The sequence below is a fragment of the Lynx rufus genome, unplaced genomic scaffold (assembly GCF_022079265.1).
Source record: "Lynx rufus isolate CCGP_SWC_20201006 ecotype Redwood Valley unplaced genomic scaffold, mLynRuf1.p SCAF_15, whole genome shotgun sequence".
Classification (NCBI taxonomy): domain Eukaryota; kingdom Metazoa; phylum Chordata; class Mammalia; order Carnivora; family Felidae; genus Lynx; species Lynx rufus.
The window spans coordinates 38,987,861-39,005,650 of record NW_025814829.1 but is presented as its reverse complement, the minus strand read 5'-3'; positions in this window follow the sequence as shown (position 1 = coordinate 39,005,650).

Sequence of the window (17,790 nt, the reverse complement as noted above, 5' to 3'; positions counted from 1 at the left end):
TTCTGGTAGAGATACCAGAGAATGGAGAAGTGATAAGAATGCAAGATGATGGGTGCAGTAATTAAGGTCAGAACAAAGTATCCCAGGTACACAGATGAGGATCAGAAAAACAATCTTTGGGGGCGCCTGGGTGGCGCAGTCGGTTAAGCGTCCGACTTCAGCCAGGTCACGATCTCGCGGTCCGTGAGTTCGAGCCCCGCGTCAGGCTCTGGGCTGATGGCTCGGAGCCTGGAGCCTATTTCCGATTCTGTGTCTCCCTCTCTCTCTGCCCCTCCCCCGTTCATGCTCTGTCTCTCTCTGTCCCAAAAATAAATAAACGTTGAAAAAAAAATACGATCTTTGTATTTTATATCAGCTTTCCTAAGAATTTTGTAAGATTCTTCAATAGCTTTACAATGCCCCTACAATCTAGGTAGAATTGTAGCGTTTACGTCTTATAGGTTGTAAGACACCAGTGCCCATCTTGAAAATAACTTTTGAAAATCAATAAAACTCAGAAAAATTATGGCCCAGATATTATACATTGCTTAATGTACATTTTCCAATCTCGTCTCTTTCTACTGCTCTCCATCAAAAGATATGTAGAATATAAGCTTCTGTAATAATAGCTTTTATTCATTTCATTCCCCTGCAGATACAGATTACATCTAAACCAAAAGAAATTAAAGAGAAACTCTTAATCCTACCTGATTTAAGTTTTTCGTTTGTACCCAAGTGATTTTTTTGGAAAGATCAAAAGCTAGCAGACCTGAGTGTGCCTTTCAACTCTTCCCTCTCAGTCTCTAACCTTCGGTTTCTTCCTTGACCAAAATGGAAATAGGCTTCCTGTGAACTTTAATGATGATATATGTGACTGAGTATAACTGACATATAACATGGGCACTTGATAAATGTTAATTTTCTTTTTGCTCTCATATTCCTTTATATCAAGCTAAAAAGGAATAATTTAGAACTATTGCAGCATAAAGTCATTTTTTTAAATGGTAGCTTCTCTAGTCTTTGTGATACTCATAGGTCTGACCACACACCCAAATCTTTTCTCATTCAGTGCTAAAAGATAGATTTCTTTACCCATGATTCTGATCACAAAGAGAATACAGTATCAGGACATTGTGAGTCAGATTCTAGAGGGTTGAAACTTTTAAATAGCCTTTTGTTGCTAAAAATAGCTTGATATGACTGCATTTTGGCCCAAGTAAACAGTGTCCAGTTTTCAACCACACAGCAAGTACTTCCTGAGAAGCTACTCTTAACATTCCTGCCACATTTAACCAGAGCTTCAGTAACCTGATAATTAATACACAGCAAGCCTCCTCCCTTTTTTATAATAATAGACAATCTCACCTGATCCATGAAACCATAACAAGCACTAATTTATTTTCATCTTTAGCCTACATATTCTGCATGTTTCCAAATCATGTGCATAATTAGGTACTTAATAAATGTGTTTCTATTTTGATGAGTAGAATGACTTAACTACAGCAGTCAAGTACACAATGTATGTAAAGCAGGTCCATGCTGTCTTCAGTACCACACCTCAGACCATGGAACCAAGTGATTCAATCAAAAGAGTGATTCATTCTCTTCAAATAGTGAGTCAGATAAAAATGACATTTCAACTCAGGTCTGTTGCTCAAGATTTCATAGACCAAAGGTTAGCAGCCTTTCTCAAACAGTTTGCCAAGTATTTATTTATTCATTCACTCCTTCCAGGGAGTCACGGAGCCTGAAAAACAATCAGGAAGACTTGCAGTCCAAGACCCTAGAGAAAAAACTTGTGGTTTTGGAGGCACTGAGGTACCAGAGAATGGTAGTCAGAGTGCATTCTCCTTCTCCATTCTCCTAATATTGACTTAGGGGAAACTTATTAATCTTCAAGAATTTCTCCCAATTCCCAATTAGAAAATACCTCTGGGAAAGAACCACACCTTAAAATCTTATCTGCTAATTTAATGGACACCAACCATCTGGAGAAGACAAGAAGAAATTCTCCTAGGGAAAATTGAAGAGTATTAAAAAAGAAAACTGAAGTTAGCCTCTTTAGTCTCTTATACTCTATATTGTCCAAAAGCTATAGTGTTCATGGATGTCTTTACTACTACAAGCACAGTACTTCAGAAGCCATCCTGGTATCCCTAGTTTGACATCAATGTGTTTCATGTCAAAATCTGTTATGTTACCCGGAAGCTGCCATTTTTTTCCTAAAACACTCAACTAAAAGAAAAAAAAATCTCTTACTATTTTATAGTCTGTACCTCCTTAATTTCTGTAGGGCAGACTACTATTTTTGAGAACAGAGAATGTGATACAGATATTCTTTGCCATAAATCTGCTCTTCTTCAAAACCATGGGAAACCACATGTGGCCACACATGTGCATGTACACATGCACACCTTCTTTTCCCTGTCTTTATTATTTTACCACCTCTATTTGCAATTCGAGTTAAGATATGATATAGATGGAAAGTAAAGAAACTCAGGATGTCATTTCAAGTCATGCTAAGGATACATGCCCAAGGATTGTTCTGCTTTGCTTAATTACTCTAGGGTCTTTGCCATCTCAGAAAAATTCTACATGTCAGAATCTAGAGAGTTTGCCCCATATTAATAAAAATGCCTACTCTCATTGGATTGCTAGATGTAAGAGCACATTCCAGAACAAATTGAATAGTAAATTAATATATTTTTGTATTCTACATATTTGCCATATTAAGCCTTAAAATTTTTTTTTATCTTCTGGCTTAAGTTCTCCATTCGTTTTCCATTACCCTTACAATAAAGTCCTCCATCATTAGGATGACCTACGTGGTCTGGCCCTTGCCTGCCTCTTCTCTGACACTTCCTGGTGTCACCACTCTAGCCACACTGACCTCTCAGGTCTCTCAGTGGGCAGCAGTCTTTTCTACTCAGAGACTTTACACAAGCTGTTCCCTTCTTTCTCTTGGACCACTCTTCTTCCTTCTCATGCTTTAAGCCTAAACCTGAACGTCTTTGGAAAAACCATCTCTACCCACCCAATCACAATGGATTAGCTACATCTCTTACATAGTCCCTCAGCACCTTTCCCTTCCTTCTTCATGGCATTTTTCAGGATCGTAATTCTTTTTGTTCAATGTCTGTTCCTCCAGTTGACTCTGTAAGTTCTGTGAGGGCAGACACCATGACTGTTTTGCTCACTCCCCTAACAGGATGCCTGATACAAAGGTGCTCAATAAATTGTTGTTAAATCAATTAATCTTGGGGGAAAAAATAGAAATTTAGACCATGACTTTCATATAAATGCTTAAAATTCCTGACCACCTAACTACAGAACATAGAAGCAATCCCTAAGCAATAAAAAAAAGAACTTCCCTGGGCCTTCAACCCACCTGGGGCACTGAAATCTGCTATATTTAACAAAATGAAAGTTTTAATTAAATGAAATTTACTTAGGCAATGAATAAAGAACACATTTACAATTATCTTGCAGCTCATCAATTATCTTGATGTAACTCATCAATTATCTTGCAGCAAAGTCCCATACTTCAGTGTAGAGAAAGAAGTCTTCAATATCCAAATCATTTTTATTTAACTTTTATGCTCTCAGATTTGGGAATAGGGAAAGCAGTCAACCCTTTTATTGTGTGACAAAATAAAAACACTCCTAGGGGAGGCTGGCAAGACAAAAAAGAGGATATCAGCTAATTGGTAAATAGGATAGAAAAATTAGATTTAAAAATTCAGAAAGAAAAGTGATTCAGAGAATAGAATGGAAAACTCAGTGATCTTTGTATCTCTCACCAGACAGAGAGAGACAGAGCATGAGCAGGGAAGGGGCAGAGAACGAGGGAGACACAGAATCTGAAGCAGGCTCCAGACTGGGAGCTATCAGCGCAGAGCCCGTTGTGGGCCTTGAACTCACTGACCATGAGATCATGACCTGAGCTGAGGTCGGACGCTCAACTGACTGAGCCACCCAGGTGCCCCATTATTGTTTTGTTTTGTTTTTTTCTTGTGTGTTGGGATAAGGCTAAATAAATTGAATAAGTTTGCTAAGGAAGGGGCCACATGCAGTTTCACTGTAAGTGATATATTGAAATTGTTTCTGGTGGCAGACTGTCCAATTTCAGTTAGATATTGTCTGTACCATACCTAGCAGTACAAGGCGCTTCGTAGGCACTCAACAAGCAGTGCTGCTGTTATTACGCATATGGGGTGAATCAGAGCTTCACTCACTCAACTTCACACTCTAATTAACGTAGGTTAAACTTATTTTTAAAAAACAAACACGAAATGTAGATTTGCTTTTGTAGAGAGAGAGGTACTAGCAAAATCATATGACCAGCTGTATTACATGACCAAGTATAAATTGCCAAGAGGGACAACAGCTTTCATCTCCTTACAGAGGATGTCTCAGTTCATTAGCAGTTTTTTGTTGGAATGAGATGAGATCCAAGGTCCCTCAAAGCTGAAGAGGGTAAGGAGGCTCCTAGGGAGCAAAACCAGCTGCTTTTGCTTTCCCTGCCCTCTTACAAACTAACATCCCTGGAATGGCTCTCAGGCTCAGTCTCTCAACCAATGGCTGTAAGCTTTCTGTTATACTGCTCCCACCAAGTGATCCAGTCCTTTGTCCAAAAGGACATGCATGGTTTTAGCTCTTTAACAATGTCCCTGTGGTGGAACCAAGCCTATAGTACATGCCAAATGTTGGAATGCCAATATTTCCAAAATGTAGGCAGCAGTGGCCTAGATGTTACAGGAGGTTATTAGCTGTAGAAAGAACTTGAAATTAATTTTCTATAAGTATTCATGGGACAGCCTGATTTTAGCATTAAAGCACAGTAGGAGTCTTAGGTTGAGTTATAAGTTTAAGGTCTATGAGGAACATTCAACCGATGATCAATTCTTAATCTTTCACTGTTATTTCAAGATAAATCTGAACTAGGGGCCCTTGTGTGGTTCAATTGGTTGAGCGTCCGACTCTTGATTTTGGCTTAGGTCATAATCTCATGGTTCATGAGTTCGAGTCCCATGTCAGACCCTGCGCTGACAGCATGGGGCCTGCTTCTGATTCTCTCTCTACCCCTCCCCCACTCACATTTGGTCTCTCTCAAATAAACTTAAAAAAATATAAAAAAAAAAAAGACAAATCTGAACTAAATTTACTTCTGAGAACCTTAATCTGGATATATCCTGATACTAAGGAGAAAACTTGTGGAGTTGTGGATCCTCTAGAATTTTAGTATTTAGTTATTTGTTCATTCATTTAATCTTCAAAAATATATAGAGAATTTTCTGTGTTGGGTCATGCGCTCATCACTGGGGTAGAGATGGTGAACAGTACAGTCTTGCTCTCAGATTTTAAAGTTTAGAGCACAACTAAGTAAAGGGGTAGTTATATTACAGAGTAATAATCTGTGGTAGAGGTCTTTGGAATCATTCCACCTTGAGATCAGGTGCAGGCATGAAATCAGATAACCCACTTACATGTCCCAGTCCACTACAAAGTCCTTGAGAATGAGATTTTGCAGAGTTAACTTTTCCAAATTCTATTACTTAGCAGGAAAAGGAATATATACAGTTTAACTGTCCAGAAAAGTGATGGAAAACTGTAGCCAAAAGTATTTTAGACTACAATATACCTGAGAGATACAAAAACACATATATGAAGTATGACTACAAAACAGAAACAGAATTGCATAGAAAACAGTCAGAAATACAATAAAATATTAATAGCAGTTATTTCTGTGAGGCAAACTATTTATGGGTGGCTTTTATTTCTCACATGTGCCAGTATCTCCCATCAACCAAAGAGTAATAAAGTAGATTAGATGGTTGTTGTTGCTATTATTGTCAGGAGTTTCATTTTTTGTCATTGTTTTTTAAAGAATGCCTGAGCTATCCACAACATTACAGGAGTTTAAAAGGAACATTAGAAATTGAAAAAAAGACAGATGAAAGATAAATGTAGTAGGTTCTCACATCCTGGTGATTGAAACAAAGATCATATTATAAGCAATTCCTAAGGCATTTCCTAAGGCTTACCCCAATGCACTATCAGGTACTGATACTTTCATACAAACAAAAACTGATGGGGGTGTTCGTGTTTGAAATGCATCATGACTGACCCTCTTTGGTAATTTTGAGTCCAGTGGGAACCATAACAGCCTGAGAAAGATGGAATTCCCTAGATGGGATTTACAAAAGAAACATTTTAAGTAAAAAATATCCAAAATTAAACCTTGGCTTAACCTTTCTGCCTTTTTACCTTTATATTACTCTTCTCTTCCATTAACTTTAGGTCACACCTCTGACCCCTCTAGTTATGTATAACCTGCATTTCCACATTTCTCTGGAATGTGACCAGTCAGGAATCTCAGCACTGTGCTTTTTTTTTTTTTTTTTCTTTTCTATTTATGGGTGAGAAAGCAAAAGAGGCAAAAGAAGATCATCAAGTCTGGAGGAAGAGGAAGAATTGATGGATGAGCAAAGAAGTACACCCCCTGGTGGTAGTAATAGTTCTTAGATACCTACCTATTAGAATCTACTTTCCATGAGAGACATTAAGAAGAGATTAGATCCCCAATCTGATTAAAAACAAGAAAGGTGACCTCTAAAATATACTTTGAGGGGCACCTGGGTGGCACATTTGGTAAACGTCCAACTCTTGATTTCAGCTCAGGTCATGATCTCATGGTTCGTGAAATTGAGCCCTATCTTGAGCTCCATGCTGACAGGGCAGAGTCTGCTTGAGATTCATTCATTCTCTCTCTCTCTCAAAATAAATAAACTTAAAATATATATAGACTTCCAAACTCAATAATCTCTGTCTTCTGCATGAGACATCTCTGGTCTTGCTGCCTATAATCTGTGACAGTTAGAGATGATTCCATATAATGATACAGATGAAGGAGGCTGGTATACACCAAAAGAAATTGTGTATTGCCATTTTAAATTGATATTCTCTAAAACAAAAGGTATCATCTGAATTTAGCCTATCACTACAAAGTGGAAATGTCACCCTACAACAAACAAACAGGGACACCTGGATGGCTCAGTCGGTTAAGCATACTACCTTGGCCCAGGTCATGATCTCGCGGTTAGTGGGTTTGAGCCCCATGTCGGGCTCAGTGCTGACAGCTCAGAGCCTGGAGGCTGCTCCGGATTCTGTGTCTCCCTTTCTCTCTGCCCCTACCCTGCTGGCTCACTGGCTCGCTTGCTCGCTCTCTCTCTCTCCCTCTCTCCCTCCCTCTTTCAAAAATAAATATTAATCAAATTTAATACTTTTTTGTAATTTTAAAACAAAAAAATACAAAACATTACAATCCAGGCGTTGCTAAACTGCTATCTACTCCACAGAAAGTCCTTTTTTACCTCTCAGGTAACTGAAATCATAGAGAACCAAATCTAAAAATCTCTTGTTTTTATTTTTTTCAAACTTTATGTTCCACTGGGCAATATGAATCCTATTTTCTTTACTGCAACTATTTTTACCTTGAATCTAGTGACATTTCAATTTAAAAAAAAATTTACCACCTAATCCTATCTTTAATACGTTATCGCTATGGCTCTAGTGATACCTAATAAATAACTGTAAAAATTCCTTAAATTAAAGTAGAATGACAAGACTTAGCCACTTATTGGATGTGAGGGAAGGAGAGGAAGAAATCAAGGAGACTCCCAGGTTTCTGCTTGGGAAACTAAATGAAAATAGAAAACATAAGAAATCAGTTGGAGAGATGTATGGCTATGAAGATAAAAATTTGTTTTAGACATATTGAACTGCAGTTGTCTGGGGTTGAGAAAGTCTTGTGGATCTGGAGCATCTGAGAGAAATCTGAGCCAAAGTTGTAGATTTTGAGTCATTAGCATGAAGATGGTAAGAAAAGATACTTGAGGGATTTCAGAAAGCTTGCCTATGAAATGAGAGAGCTAGGAGAGGCTTTGTCTTATAAAGAGGGGAGAGACTTCAGCAAGAAAGGATCCAGAACAGAAAATAATAGATAAGAGATGCTAAGTAGACAGGAGCATGGCTTCTGAGGAAACAGAAGATAGATTCAGCACACAAGGGCAGAAAGGGGAAATCTCTTTTCTAGTAAAATAATAACGAGATTGTAATTGTGGGGTTTTCCTCTCCATACTCTCACTCCTATTTCTTTTATCTCATGTCCTTATGGATTTTAAAACTTAAGGTTACAAGATCTCATAGACTAAAGAATCCAGGACAAAGACTGATGATATAAGGCTAAAGCTTTCAGCACTGGAATATATAAACAATTCCTCTAATTGCCTGCAGAAAATCAGAGATGAGAGCAAAACACAAGGAGACATTGTATTCTGCCTCCCACCTGAAACCAGAAGCCCTGAGGAGATTTATAGATATTCTAAATAGGTTTATGGCATTTGAGAATAGAACAAAAACCTCAATCCCCATAACTACACAAAGCCGAAGAAGGTAGCAAGACCACAGAGTTCCTCGCATCCACACTGGCACAGGAAAATAGTTAAAACAGTATTGTGAGCTCATGCTTTGAATTTCTACATCTTCAAGAACTGCAATCATAAAAACATTTTTTTTAATTAAAAGGCATCTCTGGGTTCATTAGCAAGATTATTATCTCTGGACATCAGGATTGAATGAGCAACACAACTGGGTTAATGAGGATAGAGCTGTGGCCCTGATATTCCGGGTCTGAAAGCAGGTAGATGTAGGCTAGGAGTCTGAATCCTCAGAGTAATGGAGAGCAATGGCACCCCATACAGAATATGGCCCCTTTAGTCACACTCACTGTGAAACTGGGATTTGGGAAAAGCTATGACTTGTACCCTGAGCTGGAGTTTAAAAAACAAAATGAACAAATGAACGAACCAAACATTACTTGTGTCTGGTAGTGGAAGGAAGGAGAGAAATTTCAAGATTTGTGCCAGAATGCTTTCCAGTCCTCTTTGCCAATATCCCTGATGAGGAACAGGAGCCCTGAGACACGTACTTCTGGACTGGGGGCTGGGACAGGGTCTTAGGATCTACATGGGGGTTGCATGGTGTAGGTAGAAAGATAAAGCTACCACTTAAGATGAGCTGCAAATTACAATTTGCACACAAGGCAAATTAACACTAAAAACATAGCCAACCCCTTAACTTAATTTTTGTTTCAATTCATCTGTTAGTTTCTAGTAAAGATACATTAAAAATTCCCAATACACTTGTTGATCTACTTATTTTTTTCCTGCAATTTTGTTACTTTTTAAAAATTTCATAGTTATAGGGTTAACTGGATAGAACTTCTTGGTGATTTTTTTCATTTTTTAATATAATGTAATTTTTATCAGTATGTAATGTCTCTATTAATAACCTACTTGCTTTAAACTATTTTGTCTGATACTGATATTCTATTCCAACTTTCTTTTGGTTAGCATTTGCTTATTATAACTTTTCCTTTTCTTTATATTCAAACTTGCTGTTATTTTATTAGTGACAGATCTTTTATAAACAGCATACACCCAGGTTTTTGTTTTTTAATCTTGACTGTCTCCTTATTAATTGGGAAGTTCAATTAATGATGTAAGTATGATCTAGTTGAAATTCTCTGGGTCATTGCTGGCATGTACTTTTGATTTTCTGTTTATAGTGCTTTCTCCTGTTTTGTTTGTTTTTGGGGTTTTTTTTTTGTTTGTTTGTTTGTTTGTTTGTTTGTTTTGGTTGGTTGGTTGGTTGGTTGGTTTGCCTTTCCTGCCTTTCTTAGATTGAAAACCTCTTTTTATTCCTTTTCTTTTACTTCCACTGATTTGGAAACTACAGATTATATTTTGTCTGTGCTACAAGCAGCTACTTTTAAATTTATAAATGAATACATAACCATTAATTTTCCTATTTATAATTTTTAATTTTTTAAGTTATTTATTTATTTTGAGAGAGAGACAGAGACAGAGAGACCACAGGTGGAGGAGGGGCAGAGAGACAGAGAGACAGAATCCCAAGCAGGCTCCACACTTTCAGAGCAGAGCCTGATGTGGGGTTCGAACTTACAAACTGTGAGATCATGACCTGAGCTGAGATCAAGAGTCAGATGGATGCTTAATCAACTGAGTTACCCAGGCACCCCAATTTCTAATTTTTTAAATACAACTGTCCTACTGTTCCAGTAAGACTGTGTTTTAGCTATCAAACATATTGGGCAGTTTTTGGTATCTAAAATTTTAGTTCCATATTTATTACAACATAACATAAAACAGGTACTATACAATCAATGTATAATTAATCAGTCTAATTTCTCAGTTTTTGCATTTAACATATTTTTTAACACCACACTTTCATTGTTAATTCACTTTTCTTTTTGCTGAAATACATGCTTTATTAATTCATTCCATAAAAATTTGTGGTTGATAAACCCAACTTTAAAAGAAAAATTCTCTATTTCATCATTCTTAAATTATAACTTAGCTAGGTATAGAAATCTGTGTTGTCAGTTATTTCCCCCTTAATGCTTTGGAGATATTAAACATTGGCCTCTGGTATTTGTTGTTATTGATGAGAATTCTGGCATCTAATTGTCATCCTTTTATGAGTAATCTATGTTTTCTTGATGGTGGTTTTTGAAATTTTCTCTTTGTTGTCAGTGTTAGGCATCTTCACTACAGCACATCTACGTATGAATTTATTTTCATTGTTCTGTACCTAATATACGCTTTCATTTCAAGAACTTCAGAAAATTCTCGGTATCAGCTCTCCAAATATTACTTCCACCATGTCTTTTATTCTCAGACACTGCTAATTAGTTGCATCCTTCATGTGTTCTAGGTATTGCTGTGTAACAAATCATCCCAAAACATAGTAGCATGAAACATGAACCATTTTATTATACTTACAGATTCTGTATGATAGGATTTCAGGGATAGCTTGACTCAGCTTCATGATGTTCAGAGTGTCAGATGAAAAGACTTGAACAGCTGGTAGTCACTTGAATGACTGTGTTCTTTTTCACTCCTGTGTCTAGGCTAGAGTGACAAAGGCTGGCCTCTACTGGAACTGGAGATTGGAGTACTTACACATGACTTCTCTATGTGGCTTTGGTTTTCTCACATCATAGTAGCCATCTTTCATCGGTATGAAAAATGAAAATATGTATATGTTTGTAAACACATAGAATATCATGGAAGGATATTTCAGAAATTAGTAATAAGAGAGGTGCCTGAGTGGCTCAGTCAGTTGTGTGTCTAACTTCAGCTGATCCTGCAGTCTGTGAGTTCAAGCCCCACGTTGGGTCCTGTGCTGACAGCACAGAGCCTGGAGCCTGCTTCGGGTTCTGTGTCTCCATCTCTCTCTCTTCCTCCCCCACTCACACTTTGTCTCTGTTTAAGATAAAAATAAACGTTAAGAAATATTTTTAATTAAAAAAATAAATTAGTGGGGCGCCTGGGTGGCTTAGTTGGTTGAGCGTCCGACTTCGGCTTAGGTCATGATCTCACGGTCTGTGATTTCAAGTCCCGCGTCAGGCTCTGTGCTGACCGCTCAGAGCCTGGAGCCTGCTTTGGATTCTGTGTCTCCTTCTCTCTCTCTCTGCCTCTCCCCTGCTCATGCTCTGTCTCTCTCTGTCTCAAAAATAAATAAAAACATTACAAAAATTTTTTATAAAAAAAATAAAAGAAAGAAATTAGTAATAATTGCCTTGGGGAAGAAAATGGAATCACAGAGGGAAAGAAAAAGGACAGAAATACACTTTAATGATATATTCTTTTGTGCCCTTTGCATGTTATGTGAGTGCATTATCTAATAAAAAATAAAAATTAAAAACAAAAAATCCCCAGCCGTGCAGATAGCCATTTATTTATTCTTTAAACGTAAATAGACACTGCCCTACACTTGATGTTACATATGAAACACTGCACCAGCAATTCGAGGACTACTGAAAAGAAATATACCGTAACACAGTCAAGCATGGCTCCTTCAAATAGAACATCGTACTACAGATTGAGTCCCCTTCATGTAAAGACACGAAGTGACTCTCAAGTGGTACAATCTACAGATCATTAAAGATCCATCTTACCCAAAACATTTCCTCTTGTTAACCTGCTTCAGTTCTGAAAACCCCAATCTTGAACTTTCTTTGTTAGGGTAAAGGCATATTTTCAGCAAGCCCCTATTATGCTGCAAATACATAACCTGGCTAACCTGGTAGCAAGATGGGGTTATTCATAGGTTCTCTCTAGTAGAAAGTTAACTGAGAAATGAGGTTGGTTTTGGTGGGAAGGAGTTAAAAGCCTCTGATGCATGCAACCCTGCAAAGGATTGCACCCTCGAGATTTGCCAAATGAGAATTCCTGCATAGTTAAGAGGATAATGAAGCTACTGAGCATTTAGGAGAAATGGAGAGAAGTATGCATCTTACAAACCTCACCTAGTTTTTATGAAGCAGTGTCTGAGTGTATAGTAGAGTGAAGCCCTACACTGAAATTACAGGAAAGTCAAAAGTCACAATAATTGACTATAGGTTGACAATAGACTTATGTCCCTCAGTACTTTTTTTTAAGTCATTAGAGTAACATAACCTGTTATAGGGGCTCCTGGGTGGTTCAGTCAGTTGAGCATCTGGCTCTTGGTTTTTGCTCGGGTCACAATCTCACAGTTTGTGGGTTTGAGCCGTGTTTCAGGCTCTGTGCTGACAGCATGGAGCCTGCTTGGGATTCTCTCTCTCCCTCTCTCTCTGCCCACCCCTGCTCATTCCCTCTCTCAAAATAAATAAAACTTTTTTAAAAATTCTTAATTAAAAAATAAATAAATAAAAAAGAGTAATATAACCTATTATAAAATGGTTTCATACACATCATCTATCCTAATATTAATCAATGTATGTTCTGGATAATACTAGCCTCTTTGGATGTTAATAGATATTGCTAACATAATGTATTTCATGATCAAATACATTTGAGCAACAGTAGTTTAAGAAGGATTTTTTTTTCTTGGCGAGACTTCTTAGAGCTTATAACATGCAAGTGTATATTTCCCCAAACGAAAAATAAAAATGCAATGTGCACAAAATTATCTTCCCTCAGAACCCTTTTTTAAATCATAGCGCTTCTTATGGACTAATGTTATATAGGACACTTGGGAATAACTGATCCTTTCTACTCTTCTCCTGAGTAGAAATTTCTACTGATGGTCACCTTTGTCTTGTCTTATCTTACCCTCCCCTGAATCATTCCATATCCTTCATTATGATGTTCATACTTGGAAAATGTTGATGACATCAAAAGTAACGATGAACTTCATGCAAGGTCTTCCTTACCCCTTGTTACCATATGCCTAGGCATGAGTACCAGCAGGAGGCTCTGCATTTTCTGAAGTAACTACCATCTGCAGCAAGACTCAGATCAGTGGCAGATAGGAGCAGACCTGAATGTAGTATCTCCTTGTCAGTGAGGCCTGTCCTTCAGGTGTCATGATGCTCTCTGTAATCTGGTCTTGCCTTCTCTTAGGCCTCAAAAACTGGGTCTAGGGCTTGGCCTTAGCCCTCCTTGAAGCAATAATAGTGACTTTTCTACCCTTACAACTAAATTCCAAATCCTTTAAAGCTAAAATTAAGTTTCCTTTGAGTTAGAAAGTCCAGGCCATAGAATGCCGCCCATCTCTGGCCAATGTATTCTCCAAAGGCAGGAGATAGCCATAGATGGTTGCACCACTGACTATGTTCCTCAAGAGAGTCTAGTAAAATATAGATGTATTAGTAAAACCGAACTAGGGCTTACTCTAGCCTTAATGTCCATCTGAATACTTCATCTCTTTCAAAAGAACCACAAATCCATTTTTAGAGAGCTTTGCAAGATAATTTATCTTCACTGAAGTCTTGAAGATGTAGCAAAGCAGTGATCACACCATATACCTAGAATTTAGTTAACATCCTCCTTATTTATTTCCCCAAAGCCCCACGCCACAGAGCAGCTGCTGTCTAAATACCCTTTCTTTGCTTTTCAGTCACTCCCTCATCCCTCACTACTCTACTTTCTCTGTCCCTTTCCACTTACAGCTTCTCCATGGTGGGTAATCTCTTATCTTTTTAAAAATTAATGTAAATCACTTTAGCTTCTCCAGTTCTATCTCTTATCACCCTTTCTTCCCATTACCTTCCCCAACTTACCTCATCAACTCAACAAGGAAGCTGGGGGAGAACAGAAATGGAGAAAATATAGTCTGTTGTTATATGTTACACTTTTCCTTTGTTTTACACATATGTAATATGTAACATATATGTATATCGTGTATATAATGTTATGTAATATGTACAGCAAATCTTCAATATAACAATCCTTGCCTGTTAGTCTGTCCTGTAAAATTGCTAGATTAATGAGCCAATTAGGTATTTGTTTCTGAAATCCAATAACTAGTTTAACTAGTTCTCTCTTTTTTTTTTTAATGTTTATTTATTTTTGAGAGAGAGAGACAGAGAGACAGAGCATGAGCAGGGGAGGGGCAGAGAGAGAGGGAGACACAGAATCTGAAGCAGGCTCCAGGCTCTAAGCTGTCAGCACAGAGCCCGACATGGGGCTCAAACTCATGAAGCACAAGATCATGACCTGAGCTGAGGTTGGACATTTAACCAACTGAGCCACCCAGCCCCCCCCCCCCAATAACTAGTTCTCTTAAAAGTTCATACCCATGGGGCGCCTGGGTGGCTTGGTCGGTTAAGCGTCCGACTTCGGCTCAGGTCATGATCTCACGGTCTGTGAGTTCGAGCCCCGCGTCGGGCTCTGTGCTGACAGCTCAGAGCCTGGAGCCTGTTTCGGATTCTGTGTCTCCCTCTCTCTCTGCTCCTCCCCTGTTCATGCCTGTCTCTCTCTGTCTCAAAAATAAATAAACGTTAAAAAAAAAATTAAAAAAAAAAAAAAAAAAAGTTCATACCCTTTAGTCAGTTCTACACATAGCCAATGGTGTTCTAAGTTCTCCAAAGGTTGTATAACTGGGCTGTGTGAGATGAAAACAAATGGGCAAAATATCCAGGTACTGGTCATTCGCATGAATAAAGCTGCCTATCTATCACCCTCTGATCAGACAGTCTGAGCTCACATGGGAAGACCCTTTTATGTCTACTTGTGCTAAGCGAGATAAGGAAACCATTGAGTAGGAACGAGGTCAGCTGCCTCCCACTGCTTATCACAAGTCATCAAAACAAATTTCTTAGCTTAGAAGTTTCATGCCTTTTAAATGGATTCCCTGTTCTCGTTTCTTCTCTACAAACCAGGACTTTGCTAAGCACCCCGCCTTCAGACAAGTTTATACATCATTGGGTGTATAGGCTTGTCTGATATTTCTCAACTTATTATTTTTTGGCCTGCATGCCTAATCATTTACTGGACAAATGCTTCATACATAAACTGCAAAAACACACATTCAGGCTGAATTTAAGGTTTTAGAATCAGAAGTAAGAACTTCAGAGAAACTAGACTTGAAAAAGAATAGAAAATGTCAGCGTATACTCCCCAGTCTCCCTGCTGCTTGATGTTGGTCAGAGTGAAATCAGGATTCAGTGGTGAAGACCACATCCTGTTACCATGGAAATTATTGTACTGTCACAAATTTAGTACTATGACTTCATGGTGAAGAGGAACAGATGGTCTGGAAAAGAATGGAGGCCTAGGGTTAACAAAATTGTTTGGTGAATAAGCCATCGTACATCCTTTCTGGAAGTGGGTAAGAACATAAATAATAAGCAAAAACGACTTTATCGGAGCCTTACAAAAGCCACTGAGGAAGGAGTTTAGCCAGGGTAAAACTACAAAGCTCTTTTCCAATGAGAGAAAAACAAGCATTTTACTGTAGGGTGAAGCACAGGGGGGAATACAATACAGCTTACAATACAGCTTAAGTCCATGTTCCACAGCTGCCCCTTCACTCCTTACCAGCCTCTCACTTAACCACCATTGAAGTAATATCTAGAGCCCTTAGGGCCAGCAATCAGGCCCACACTTGCCACGCTTTCACACTGTCCCATTTTTAGGTATTTCTGACTCTAAGGTTTGATTCCTGCATCCTGGGTCACATGCTTCCAAACAGCCTGAAGAACACAGGCCAGTAGGGGTGGGCAGTAGGGTTACAGCCTGGCATGGGGGTGGAGGTAGCTAGCTCATCTTGTCTGAGTGGTCACAGTCCAGACTGAGTTCTTGTCCAGCCAAGTTGGCACTCTGGAAACCAGTCCCACAGATTGGGCAATAAAACCAAGGTATTGCCAGCAACTCAAAAATTGACCCAAAGCACTGATGTTTAGAACTGTCTGCCTAGCAACTTTCCATCGTGATACTGTTCATTTAAAGGGCAGTGAAGTTTCCCAAGCTTATAAATGCCACTAAAATCAGTCATCCTTAGAAACACACTTTATTTGGAGTAGAGGCAATGAGAAATCCCAGCATCATCATCCTCCGGGGATGATTGTCAAGTAAATTAACTAAAAGAAGCTAACATTAGCTAACAACTAGTGTGTGCTAACCTAAATGCTTAAAAACATTTTTTTGTTTTTTTAAATAACTTTAGATTTTATTCACAGGAGAGTTGCAAATACAGTACAGAGAGCTCATGGGTATCCTTCATCCAGCTTCCCCTATGTTAACATGTTATGTAACCACAGTACAAGACTGACACTGTGAAGTTAGTGTTGGTACAATACTGTTGACTAAACTACAGACTTCATTCCGGTTTCACCAGTTTTTCCATTAATGACCTTTTTTTGGTTCTGAGATCCAGTCCGTGTTAACATTTAGTCATCGTATCTAAGTCCCCTTCAATCTGTGATAGTTTCCTGGGCTTTTTTTCATGGTCTTGACAATGTTGAAGATTATTCGTCAGGTATTTTGTAGAGCCTCCCCAAATTGAGGTTTCCCTGATGTTTTCTCATTACTAGACTGAGCTTATGGATTTTTGGAAATGACATCACAGAGGAGAAGTGTCCTTTTCATCACATCATGTCAGGGGTACATGATATCAATATGACTTATTACTGATGATGTTAACTTTGGTCATTTGGTTAACATGGTGTATGCCAGGTTTCTAGTAGAGAAATTACTTTTTCCCTTTCCATACTCTGTTAGAACAAATCAATATGTCCAATACACATTCAAGAAGGCAATTAGGCTCTACCTCCTAGAAAGGTGATTATCAAAGAATTTGTGGTCATATAAACATTTCACCCATCCCAATAACTAATAAATATTTTTGGTGTAATAGTTTGAGGCTATGTAAATATTCTGTTTCTAATTTTAGGGGATCTTGACTGCAGCAATTATTATCATGGTACGTCAATGGTTATTTTAAATGTCCCTGAGGGTGCCTGGGTGGCTCAGTTGGTTAAGCCTCTGACTCTTGGTTTCAGCTCAGGTCATGATCTCACAGTCTCATGAGTTTGAGCCCCATATCAGGGTCTGTGCTGACAGTGTGGAGCCTGCTTGGGATTCTCTATCTCTCCCTTTCTCTGCCCTTCCTCCACTCATGCTGTCTCTGTCTCTCTCAAAATAAATAAATAAACTTAAAAAAAAGGTTTTTTTAAATCCCTGATTCCTACTACATGTATTATTTGAAGTCCTTCTGTAAGAAAGATTTGGCTTCCCTCACACACACCCTGCCACTACTAATGTATTTGTTTTCTTATTTATATCAGTATAGACTCATGGATACTTATTTTATTCTTTGAATTATAATCCAAAACTGTGACTCTTTATGTTGTTTTTTGGATTGTTCCAATTTTGGCTTTGGGGGCAGTTTTGGGTTGGCTCCCCTGTCTTCTTGATATGCCTTATACAGGAAAGAGCTAACATAGGTCAGAGGCTGCTA